The 10965-nt window shown below is 36.5% G+C and overlaps 1 protein-coding gene across 2 annotated transcripts in view; it reads right to left on the bottom strand.

Annotated features, from left to right (window-relative positions):
- Positions 1-10965, bottom strand: part of LOC110039148 (heat stress transcription factor A-2-like) — a 44740-nt gene that overhangs the window by 1182 nt on the left and 32593 nt on the right. The gene's annotated exons all lie outside the window — the stretch shown is intronic.

Raw genomic sequence — 10965 nt, 5'->3', positions numbered from 1 at the left:
TATATATATATATATACACATGAATCACGATACATGTTAAGGCTAATGTTAGAAGTTTCAAAAAATCAAATAAAAATCTGTCTGCACTCAAATTTGTAATCAAACAAAATATTTTGTGATATAAATCAAATGACATAAAAAATAATCTAATGTAAGTCTAAGTGAGAACAGAACAATCACTTAACATGACATGCACTTAAAATATGAAACAAGGTTTTAGGTCATCCCTTAAATGACCAAATGATCGCTAAATCTAACATGTTTATAGTCAAATCAAACATTTTAATGAGAAAATTTTATCAACCCTAACATCACTTAAGGTTGACATCACTAAAACCCTTAAATACTCGTAAAACCCTTAAATACTTGTCTGATTAAGTGGTTTAGATTAAAATATTATTTATGAATGATGCACTCCCAGAATCTATTAAAAAAACTGTCCCACTTTTTATAAAGGGGATCAAGACATGGAGGAGAAAACTACAAGGAGAGCTATGCTCATAAGAATTGTTGGGCTTCACCACTGTCGGAGAAATGCCATTGGGTCGTTGTTGTCAGTAGACCACCGCTACTGTCGTCGGATCATTGTCCCCCGACCACTGTAGCCTTCAATGCCACATCCAGTCACCTGAATGATAATGTCGGTACCATTGTAGTCAAATTATTTTCGTCTGACTAATATTGTCGCCACCATTGACGAGCCCTCAACATTAAATCACCTTTGTTCAACCGCTGCAACTGAACCACCATTGCTCAATCACTATCATTGACACTATAATTGGATCATCACCGTAATCATTAGATTATCAACGCCCAGTCACCGCCGCCGCAATACCTTTGTCGCGCCGCTGACACCGTCAACACCACTATCATTGCTAATCCACTTCTCTCAACCATCGCCGCCACTCTAGCCAAGCTACAATTGCATATTTTCCACCACCACTGATGATGCTAACTTCAGCTTTCCATCAGACGGACTCTATAATCCATTAATGTAATTGGATTTCTATCACTTCAATATTTGTCGTCACTTAGTGAAAATAAAGTTGATAACTCTCACACCAATAAAATTTATTTTTGTTGTTCAATATCTGAAATTTATCTTCCCTCTGCCCTATGATAGTTCTAACAACATAATCACTAACATCACACATAAGCTTAATGACACCGTGTTTTTTGCATAGTGTGGCCCAAAAACACAGCCCTAGAATCTTTTCATCATTTGATAAAAGCGTCGTGGAGGAGGTTTGGTAATTTTTTGAGAAAATGTGGCCAGTGCATTTCGTATTTATTTCATTTGACTTTTAGTGCCCTACCCCCCCTCTTCCATTTCTCGCGACCAAGCTTCTCTCTCAATTCTCGTGATCCCATCTCTCATGATTCTGCCCTAAAGGTAAGATTTACACTTTCCTCCTCTATTCTGATATGTCGCTTCGTTAATAAGGGGTTGCTTGTCTTAGTGGTTAGTTTGCTCACCCTATCCCCTCCGTTCTTTGGCTCTACTTGGTTCCTTAGGTCTCCTTTGGCCCACGGTATTTTATACCATATCTATCCTGACATTTTGATTTTGCAATGGTTTTAGCTTTTCCAAGCTCTATTCAATCAATAATTTTAGGGTGGTTGTTCACTGCTGCTGATTTTACTATCTCTACAAATTTTTTTTTTGCATTGGTGTTGGAATTTCTTTATTTGTGATGGGGTGATGGCATTTCATATGAATTTTGTAAATACATTACTTGTAATGCATTGCTGCTGAAAACTGTGATGATGATTTAGCTGGTCAGAAAGGCAATGCAGGATTTTGGAGGTTGTATAATTTTGGTGATATGCATATTTTCTTTGTTAGGTGATGTGGTGATGGCTCGTTCTATAATTTTGGTGATAATGTTGGTTTTTGAGACTTTGTTAAGACAATCTTGGTGCATTGATTTGGGGTCTATTTGGGGCAGCTACAGATTATGTATAATCTGCTGATAAGTAGATTATCCTGATAATCCGTTAATCTGCAGATTATCAAGATAAGCTGACTTGTTATTTGGGGGAGTTTATGCAGAACAACTTATTGACAGTTTTTGCTGGATAAACGACCATTTTGCCTATATTTAGTGAAGCTATTTGCAACTGAACTGAATGAGCATAGAAATAGATAAAATAAAAGACGCAAATAATCACAAATCAATTCAAAAGGATAATATAGAGTGCTCACACTATCGTGAGTATCAGAAGAAATAAAATAAAGATAAATACAATTACAACTACAACGTGAAATATTAAAATATTCAATTTAAAGCTCTGACTATGTTTGTCCTTAGCTACACTGTCACCATAGGAAATTATCGTATCTCAATCACTGTTGGCAGTGTAACATGTTAGACTGTCGGCCCAACCAAAAAAAAACGTAATGAGCTAAAATGACCCTACCACAACCATAGAACTATCCCCCACTGCTGTGAGGTTGACGTTACGTGAGTGATAGAGCTGGTAGTCAACAGTAACACAAGACAACACCGTTGGTCCCCGAAATCTTGGAACTCATGTTGTTATAGTTGTCCAAAAAAAGGAAACCATTTGTCAGATCTCGGCCACACCCTCAACGTCATGAATTTCGAATTCATTAGAGCCTATCTCATCCTAAGGTAATGAAGGCCCAACCACAAATTATGATGGGTCTTCAGAGACATTGAGTTCATCATTATCATTCATACTAAAGTTTGTATCTGATTGAGATGGATGTCGTCAGGTGAAGTTATGAAGTGTCATTATGGCCACCACAATATGCATCTGCTTTGGAAATGGAGATGACGACATATCACCTAGGATGATCTATTTCTTCTTCCAAACCCCAAATGTTTTGTTCAATTACCCTACGTAGAGAGAAGTGACGTTTATTAAACATTTCTTTTCTACCACGAATGATGTCACTTGCTATCTTAAAACCAGGAATATGGTATCTGGTGTCCGAATAGGGCTTCAGGTAGTCCATCTGCATAGGATATTCAACATTGCATAGGATATTACATCAACCAAATAATATTTCTCTGTTATGAAAGACACTATTAATGACAAATAATACATATAACTAGTACGTTTACAAAGCAAAACAAACCTGAAGGCGGGTGAGGGAAACAATGTTATCTATTCTTAGTTACATAGAAGAAAATTTGACTGTCATGTGCACTCACTTCCCAGTCCGCCATTATAAAAGTAAAACATATGTTAAAGTCACATACTGACATGACATTTTGATTTGTTGAACCACTTCGACCAATGTACGCTCCCTTGTCGTGGTTGGGTAGTTGAGCATCAACATGAGTACCGTCAATTACAACTATACAGTTCTGTTTTACACTGTCATAAACTAATTATATTTTGAAAGTAACTTAAAGAAAATAAAAGATACTTTGAAATAAGGCTTGTAACATAGATCGTTGGCAATTTGTTCTGGAGTAGTAACAAATGATAGATCCTCTAACTTAATGATTTGAGCTGCTAAGCTAACAAGTGTTTGTACGCTTTTGGAGAAATAATGGGTAATTGTTTCTGATGAATGCTGAAATCTCTCAATAGCTCCTCTAATTGATTCATTCTGCAGAATGTATAATGTTATAGCCAACATCTCTTTATTCGTCGTTCTAGAAGAACCTTGGAGGCCATGCTTCAGAGATAACTCATGAAGGAGACCCATAAAAATGGGAGCAGTCATACAAAAATATGTTGCTGAACCTTATTGGATGTTTAGAAAGTATTTCACCTACCCATTTATCCCCAACAAATCTGTATGTCATGCGGGGTACGCGAACACTGCTAGATCGGTACTACTCCAACAACAATATTGCAATAGCTGCAGCCCATAACATTCTTTTATGGAGTTCTTGTTGCGGATCCATCCTAATGGAAAAAAATGTAAGTGTTAAAGAAATTGTTAAGGCATAATATCAGCAAAAATAAGTAATGAAAACATCAAGGACTATAAATTACACATCAAATTAAAAACGTATATTCTAAAAGATAAATAGAAGTTTTTAGAAGTACATAAAAAAATGACTACAAACATCAACATATTAAAATGACTCATTTAAAAGTACATAACAAAAAAAAATAAAAAAGTCAACATATAAAAAAGACTCATTAATCTACCAAAACAAGCAAATATTCGACGCGCAATTCGGGTCGCATCGCCATGAATATATGCCTACGGGTAAGATCCTCAAGCTTTTTTACACACTTTGCATGAAATCACATATTGGCAACTACTTCAGGAAGAGTATCCAAAGCTCCAACACATTCTAAGATGATGTTGTCAGGGAGTGCAGCACGTGGTGGAGCTACAAAAGCATCAATGAGTCGACCGAATGTTGTCCTTTTCTTTCTTCCTCTTACCAAGCTTGGGACTCTTCAATAGTGAACTAGACTCCCCCATCTCCTTCTGATTAATACTATGCACTTCTTTGTCAATTGTCACCTGCTCAGATGGGAAGTCATCTGGTATGCCTTAAAACCCTATATCATTAGGGTTGAATGCATGCTTTCCCATCTCGAGAACCCTCTTAAGTATTATGTCAAGTTTATCTTCAAATTCCGACTCAATTCTGCACTGTTTATATTTTTTCGCTGTCAACATTGTCTGTAACATTGTATTAATGAGGGGATTTAGAGGAATTATTTGTTAAACCAAAACATTTTAAGAGTAAATAAATTTAAAAATTATCTCTAATTTCTCAACCCACCATTTATCTGGAGCATTGATTGTCTGCTTAATGGGAACTCAACCAAACCTAGTAGATCCCCGTTTCATCTTCTCCCAAAATTTTCATTCCTTCTTCAATTGATCTCATTTGTTTTGGAATTTGAGTCTGTAGTAATCTCTTCCAGTCAATTATTTGAACCTCTTCACAATATTTTGCCAACCTTCCTTTTTAAAATAAGTGGTTGTCTATTTCCGAATTCTATTTCTTTACTACAGAAATTGCAAAAAATATTTATTACTTTTTTATCCCACATAGCAGACGGACCCCCTTCATTCGTCTTAGATATGTTGAAACTATAAGAAACTTAAAATATAAGTACAAGTAATAATTGCAAGTAAAAAAAAAACTAGATGCAATATGTTCAGCATATGAAGTAAATGACATAACTCCAACAATCCAATATGGTCATCAAATTCGGATAGTAGGTTGCCAGCAATACTAGAAGAATCCCTTGAACCATCAACATCCAATACATTGAACCAGAAGAACAAAAAAATACAATAGAATGGGGGAAAGCATCTATAGTTTTGCAAAACAGAGAGGCTCGCAAGAAATACAAAACAGATACTGATATTATGCATGGTACAGGCACTGCATCTATAGTAAACAGAACAACAATTAGCCAAAAAAAAAGCAAATCCCAAAAATCTGCCAGAGCAACATGATTTCAGACATTTCATCCTTATTGCCTCTGTCTCACTGTTAAATAATTGGCTTCAGTATAATGGCTTCCCCTATATCAAACACTTGTTCAACGCTAGGAAAGCAAGATACAACTTCCCCATCAAGGCTCACCATATACTTCAAATGAACAAACATTTGAAGCTCTGAAGAATTCAAAGCTCTATAGAATTCAAGCTTTGCAAAATTCAAAAACTCTCCATAATTCAAAAGAGTGAACTATCGCATCAAAAATCTGCAAAATTAAAAAGATGTATAACCATCTAAGATGATCAGCAGTTCCCAATCATAGAGAATCATCTTCCAAAGATTCCCTCATAAGACTATGTCATTAACAAACTATCTCATACAAAACATCTCCAAACAGTGACATGAGAAATGTTGCTATAAAAAGAAATGAAAATATGCTTGTAAAATGGAATCTAACAATTTATATCTCTATAAACATGAGCCTAGTTAAAGGGAAGGGAATCAAATGAAACACTCTAAATTAAAGACCAAAACAACATATCTCTGTCTAGATCCCCTTTACACCCATCACCTTGCATATTTTAAGCAACATATATAAGTACCTAGGTGAAATTGTAAAATTGCAGTTAACTACATTTCACACACTTGAGAAGGTTAGGATTCAAATCACTACCAACTAAAGAGAATATAAATGCTTCCTTAATAGAACTGCTTTGAGAGAAATTATATAACCAAGCTTCCAAAATCAAAAATAGCACAAGAAAATCAGTGAGCAGATTCAGGTTGGGAGGCGAGTTCCATTTTTTCTCACGAGTAGAAGTGATGATAGTAAAATCGACACCAACTAAGCAAGCTTCCTTAATGTAACTGCTTCAAGAGCTCCCATCTGGCAACTTTATTACAACCAACATAAACAACAATAATTCAAATTAACCACTCTTTGAAATTAACCACTCCTCTTTCATCTCAGCTCAAGTAAAAAGAAAATAAATTCCCATATTATCCTTCCCAGGTTTAATAAAAACATCTATAACTAACCACTTCTAAGAATTAAGGAGATTTGCCCTGAATCAATGACAAAGCACCCTTATTCAAATAGAAGTTAGAACTAGCAGAAGAAACAACATTTACCAAAAATGTCCACATTAATAAGAAGTTATTACTTTGCTTCTCATTATTCTGTAAAGCCAAAAGAGGCTCAATAAAACTGATAAAATTTAGTATATATGAACAAGTTTCATACATATCTCAATATGAAATGAGTGGCAAATAAAAGATTCATAATGTCGACCCCTAATAGTTAAGCTCTCTAATACCTCTTAAATCCTTCTCTACTTTTTCAATTAACCACTCCTCTTCGAGCTCAACTCAAGTAAGAAGAAGAAAAATTTCCATATTATCCTTCCTAGGTTTAATAAAAGCATCTATTACTAACCACTTTTAAAAATTATAGAGATTTGTCCTGAATCAAAGACAAATCACCCTTATTCAAATAGGAGTTCGAACTAGAAGAAGAAACAACATTTACCAACATCGCCAAACTACCTTTGTCAACATTTTCCACCACAGCATCCTAAGAATTAAACTTATTAATCAAATAGGTATTTTTCTCATCGTTACCTATCTTAATAGCATGGGCAATCAGTACCCTCATCTCCTTGAATAAAAAAAAGTTCCTTCACATCCCTTAATACCAACTCTCACAACTAACTGTATTTCTCAAAGTTCATAGCCATCTTCTCAATTTAATTGCATTCACCAAAAAATTTATCAATGCGCATTTCTCACAATTGCAAAGACAGTAGGGTTAACAAAAACCTAGTAGGAAACGGGCATACCAAAACCAAAAATTGCTGAAACAAATTTCGCAGAGAAGGAAAAAAGACTGTACAATACCATAGGTGACTCGTGCAATACAGAGAGATTACCTGCGAAATTTTTTTTCAAATGCATAAGATCTAGGAGGGAACGGTACCAGACCACAGACGGGAATGGGAGAGGAGAAGGGTAGACAGAATCAAGGGGCGAGAAATGATATCGCTGCGGAAAATCGGTCGCAAGGCAAGGGCACCGATGCGGGAACGAAAATGGAATCAGAGGCTCATAGGTAATAAGCTGAGACGAAACGTGGAATGTGGGGTTATGTCCACGGCCAACGTTCCCTTATGATATAACGTAAATAGTTACACGCGCATCCTGACCGCTCCTTCAAACGCGGTAATCGAACGAGGCTTCGGTGTTTTGAAAATGCCCAATGACCAAATAAGCTATGTCAAACAGACTCTTAGTAGTTACTGTGATGATTATTGGTGGTTGTTACATGTGGGTTGACTGAATTTTGGTGGTGTATTGCTGGTGGTGGTTACTGCGACGATGAAGAAAATTTATTGTGGTAGTTTGGTTGAATATTATTGTTGGTTGGTTGTTAGTGTGGTGTGGAGTTGTGGAGTTGTGGAATTGTGGAGTTGTGGAGTGTGGTTGTGTGTTGTTTGACATTGTGGAGCTGTTGGTTGTGTGATGTGTGGTTGTGTGTGGGGTGTGGAAGTGTGCAAGTGTTGGTGTGGTTGTGTAATTGTGTGTGGTTGTGTGTTGTCTGGAGGTTGTGTGGTTGTGTGGTTGTGTTGGAGTGGAGTTGTGGAGTTGTGAGTGTGGAGTTGTGGAGCTGTGTGGTCTGATTTGTGTGGTGTGGGTGTTTGTGGTTGTGCGTGGTGTTGAGTGGTGAGGCGTGGTTGTAGAGTTGTAAGTGCGGAGTTGTGTGGAATTGTCAAGCTGTGTGGTGTGGAGTTATGCGGTGTGGTTGTGTGTGGTGTGGAGTTGTGGGGTGTGGTTGTGTGTGGTGTGGAGTTTTGGAGTTGTTGGTTGTGTATTTCTGTGATTGTGTGTGGGGTGTGAAAGTGTGCAAGTGTTGTTGTGAGGTTGTGTGGTTGTGTTGGTGTGGGGTTGTAGAGTGTGGTTGTGGAGGTGTTCGCGTGTGGTTGTGATTTATACTAATTACTTCTTCTGTGAAATATTTATGCTTAGCTCTTTCTATGCTAGTAAAATAATGATTAAGACAAAATAAATCGGCTCATCAGCTATGTGGGATAAGGAAGTCAAAACCATATTTTGCGACCTCTGTCTTATGGAGGTCGAACTGGGCAATAGACCCTCAACTATTTTAACATAGAAATGTGACAAAATATTATTAAGAGGTTCAAGAGAATGACAGGAATGATATACAATAGGATGAAACAAAAAGACAAGTGGGATTAGTTGAAATGGGATTGGAAATTATGGAAAAAAGTAAAACGAGAATTCATGGGATTGAGTTGGGACCCAATCAAAAGGATTATTAGGGTCTGTTTGGGGCAGCTTATAAGTGCGGACGGCGTTTTCAAAACGCCTCCGTACTGTTTGGTTCGCGCGTTTTGTCAGCTTATCCAAAACAGCATTTGGGTTTTTACACTAAAAGCAGGCCGCAAGTCGACCCCCGCGGCCGGCCCGCGAGCCGCGCTTCAGGATAAGCAGCTTATCTTGAAACGCACAAGCTGCCCCAAACGGACCCTTAATGCTTCGAAGGAATGGTGGACTGAAAAATTGGAGGTATCAATATATCCATGAGATACTTTCTTTTCATTACTTTCTCTTTCTGAACTGTATGAACATATCTACTTTCCCTTACATCGTATAAAATACCAATCGCAAAGAAATTCAAACCCGGTGGAATTTACCTTGATATGAAAGAAATGTTAGACTGTATGCTTGACATGGTTGTGGCAATGGAGACTAATTTCTGGACCCCTAGCGAGCAAGAGTTTGCAGACATATCTGAGAAATTGGATGTTGAGCAAGAAATTGTCTCTGGTGAAGGCCCAAGCTCAGACAAAAAAGAAGTGGATTCCAATTGCAGGTCAAAAGTGTCCAAGTGTAGAGAAAAAGAAAAAAAAGAGCTGCTTTCATTAAAAGCCAAATATCAAAACCGGTAGCATCATGCACCAGTATGCCTGAGACTTCACAAGCAACCTCAATCGATGAGGTTATCCGAGTTCTGGAGGCAATTCCGAAAATTTATGAGGACATGTTATATTTGAATGCCATGAAGTTGCTAGAGAACCCTACCCATAGAGAGTACTTCAAGAAGTTGGCCTCTGACTGTAGGGTCAATTATTTATGTTTTTTTTTTTTATGAAAGTAGGGAACATTAATTTTATTAAGTTATTTTTGCACTATTTATATTTATTTTCTAGTAGTTTCATCGAATTCCTTATTTTGATGTTTTTTTTCTTTTTCTTTGGAGTAATGTTAAAGCTATTCTAGATGTTTGTCTTTCATCTTACACTTTTTAATTTGTTGTTCAAAGTTTTTTGATTCACATGTCTTACATGAACAGAGCACTTGTTTAAAATGAATTCACAAAGAGAGAGAAGAAGAATTGTGGTCGCAGTATGTTTGATACATGAGTACTACAGCTCATACGTAGATCGGTCTCCCTATATGACATCATTTTACATTGATGATAAATGGGTTAGGGAGATACATGAAGGACACCTTACAAGTTTCAGCAACATATTTCGTATGACACAACTCATATTTATAGATCTTTAAAATGAGTTACATAGGAATCATGGACTTCATGGCTCCTCTAGAATGACAACCAAAGATGTTTTAGCAAGAACTCTTTACACTTTTTCATAGAATGAATCAATTAGAAGAGCCATGGAGAGATGGAGCTATTTCAACATTCACCAAAAATAATCAGCATATAATTTTCAGTGAGGTTGAAGGAGCTTGTTAGTTTGTCATCAAAGATTATCAAACCAGAGAATCTAACATTTGACAGGACTCCAAAAAGATTGTAAAGGGCTCGCAGTATATGCCATTTTTTAAGTTAAATCTTTTTACTCATTATATTAATAAGTCAAAAATAGGAGTATAATTCACACAACCTTCTTTAATTTGTTAGAAATGTATTGGAGTGATGGATGGAATACACGTGGATGCACAGTATCAAATAATGAAACAGTCACATTCTTTGGCCTGTGTGGATCACCAACACAAAATGTGATGGTTCTATGTGATTTTAACATGCGTTTTACTTTTGCTATGGTTAGTTGGGAAGAACGTGCACATGAAAGTCGTATATTCACTTTTTTGACAAGAAATTGAAAGCACGACTTCACTCATCTATCTCTAGGTTTGTTCAACTATTTATCATATTCAGATAATTTTTAAGTTCATTACTAATTATTTTATTTGTAATAGATAAAATTTTTTTGGTTGGTGTTATGTATCATTTACAAAGGGGGCATCTGAAGCCATTTCCGGATACCAAATATCACATTCTCGATTTTGAAAGATCCAATAACGTTGCTCGGGGCAGGAAGGAAATGTTTAACAAAAGACATTCCTCATCATGCAAAGTAATTGAAAGAACATTCAAAGTGTGGAAGAAAAAAAACATCATGCTGCGTGATATGAAGACATGCATTTTGAAGTAGGTGCAGATTGTAGTGGTTATAATGACTCTCAACAACTATATGGGACGACATCATTCACGAACTGGCATAGAAATCAACATGGGTGACGA

Source organism: Phalaenopsis equestris, unplaced genomic scaffold (genome assembly GCF_001263595.1).
Source record: "Phalaenopsis equestris unplaced genomic scaffold, ASM126359v1 Scaffold235555, whole genome shotgun sequence".
NCBI classification, from domain to species: domain Eukaryota; kingdom Viridiplantae; phylum Streptophyta; class Magnoliopsida; order Asparagales; family Orchidaceae; genus Phalaenopsis; species Phalaenopsis equestris.
The sequence above is the reverse complement of the archived record's forward strand: the minus strand, read 5'-3'. Positions and strand labels throughout refer to the sequence as shown.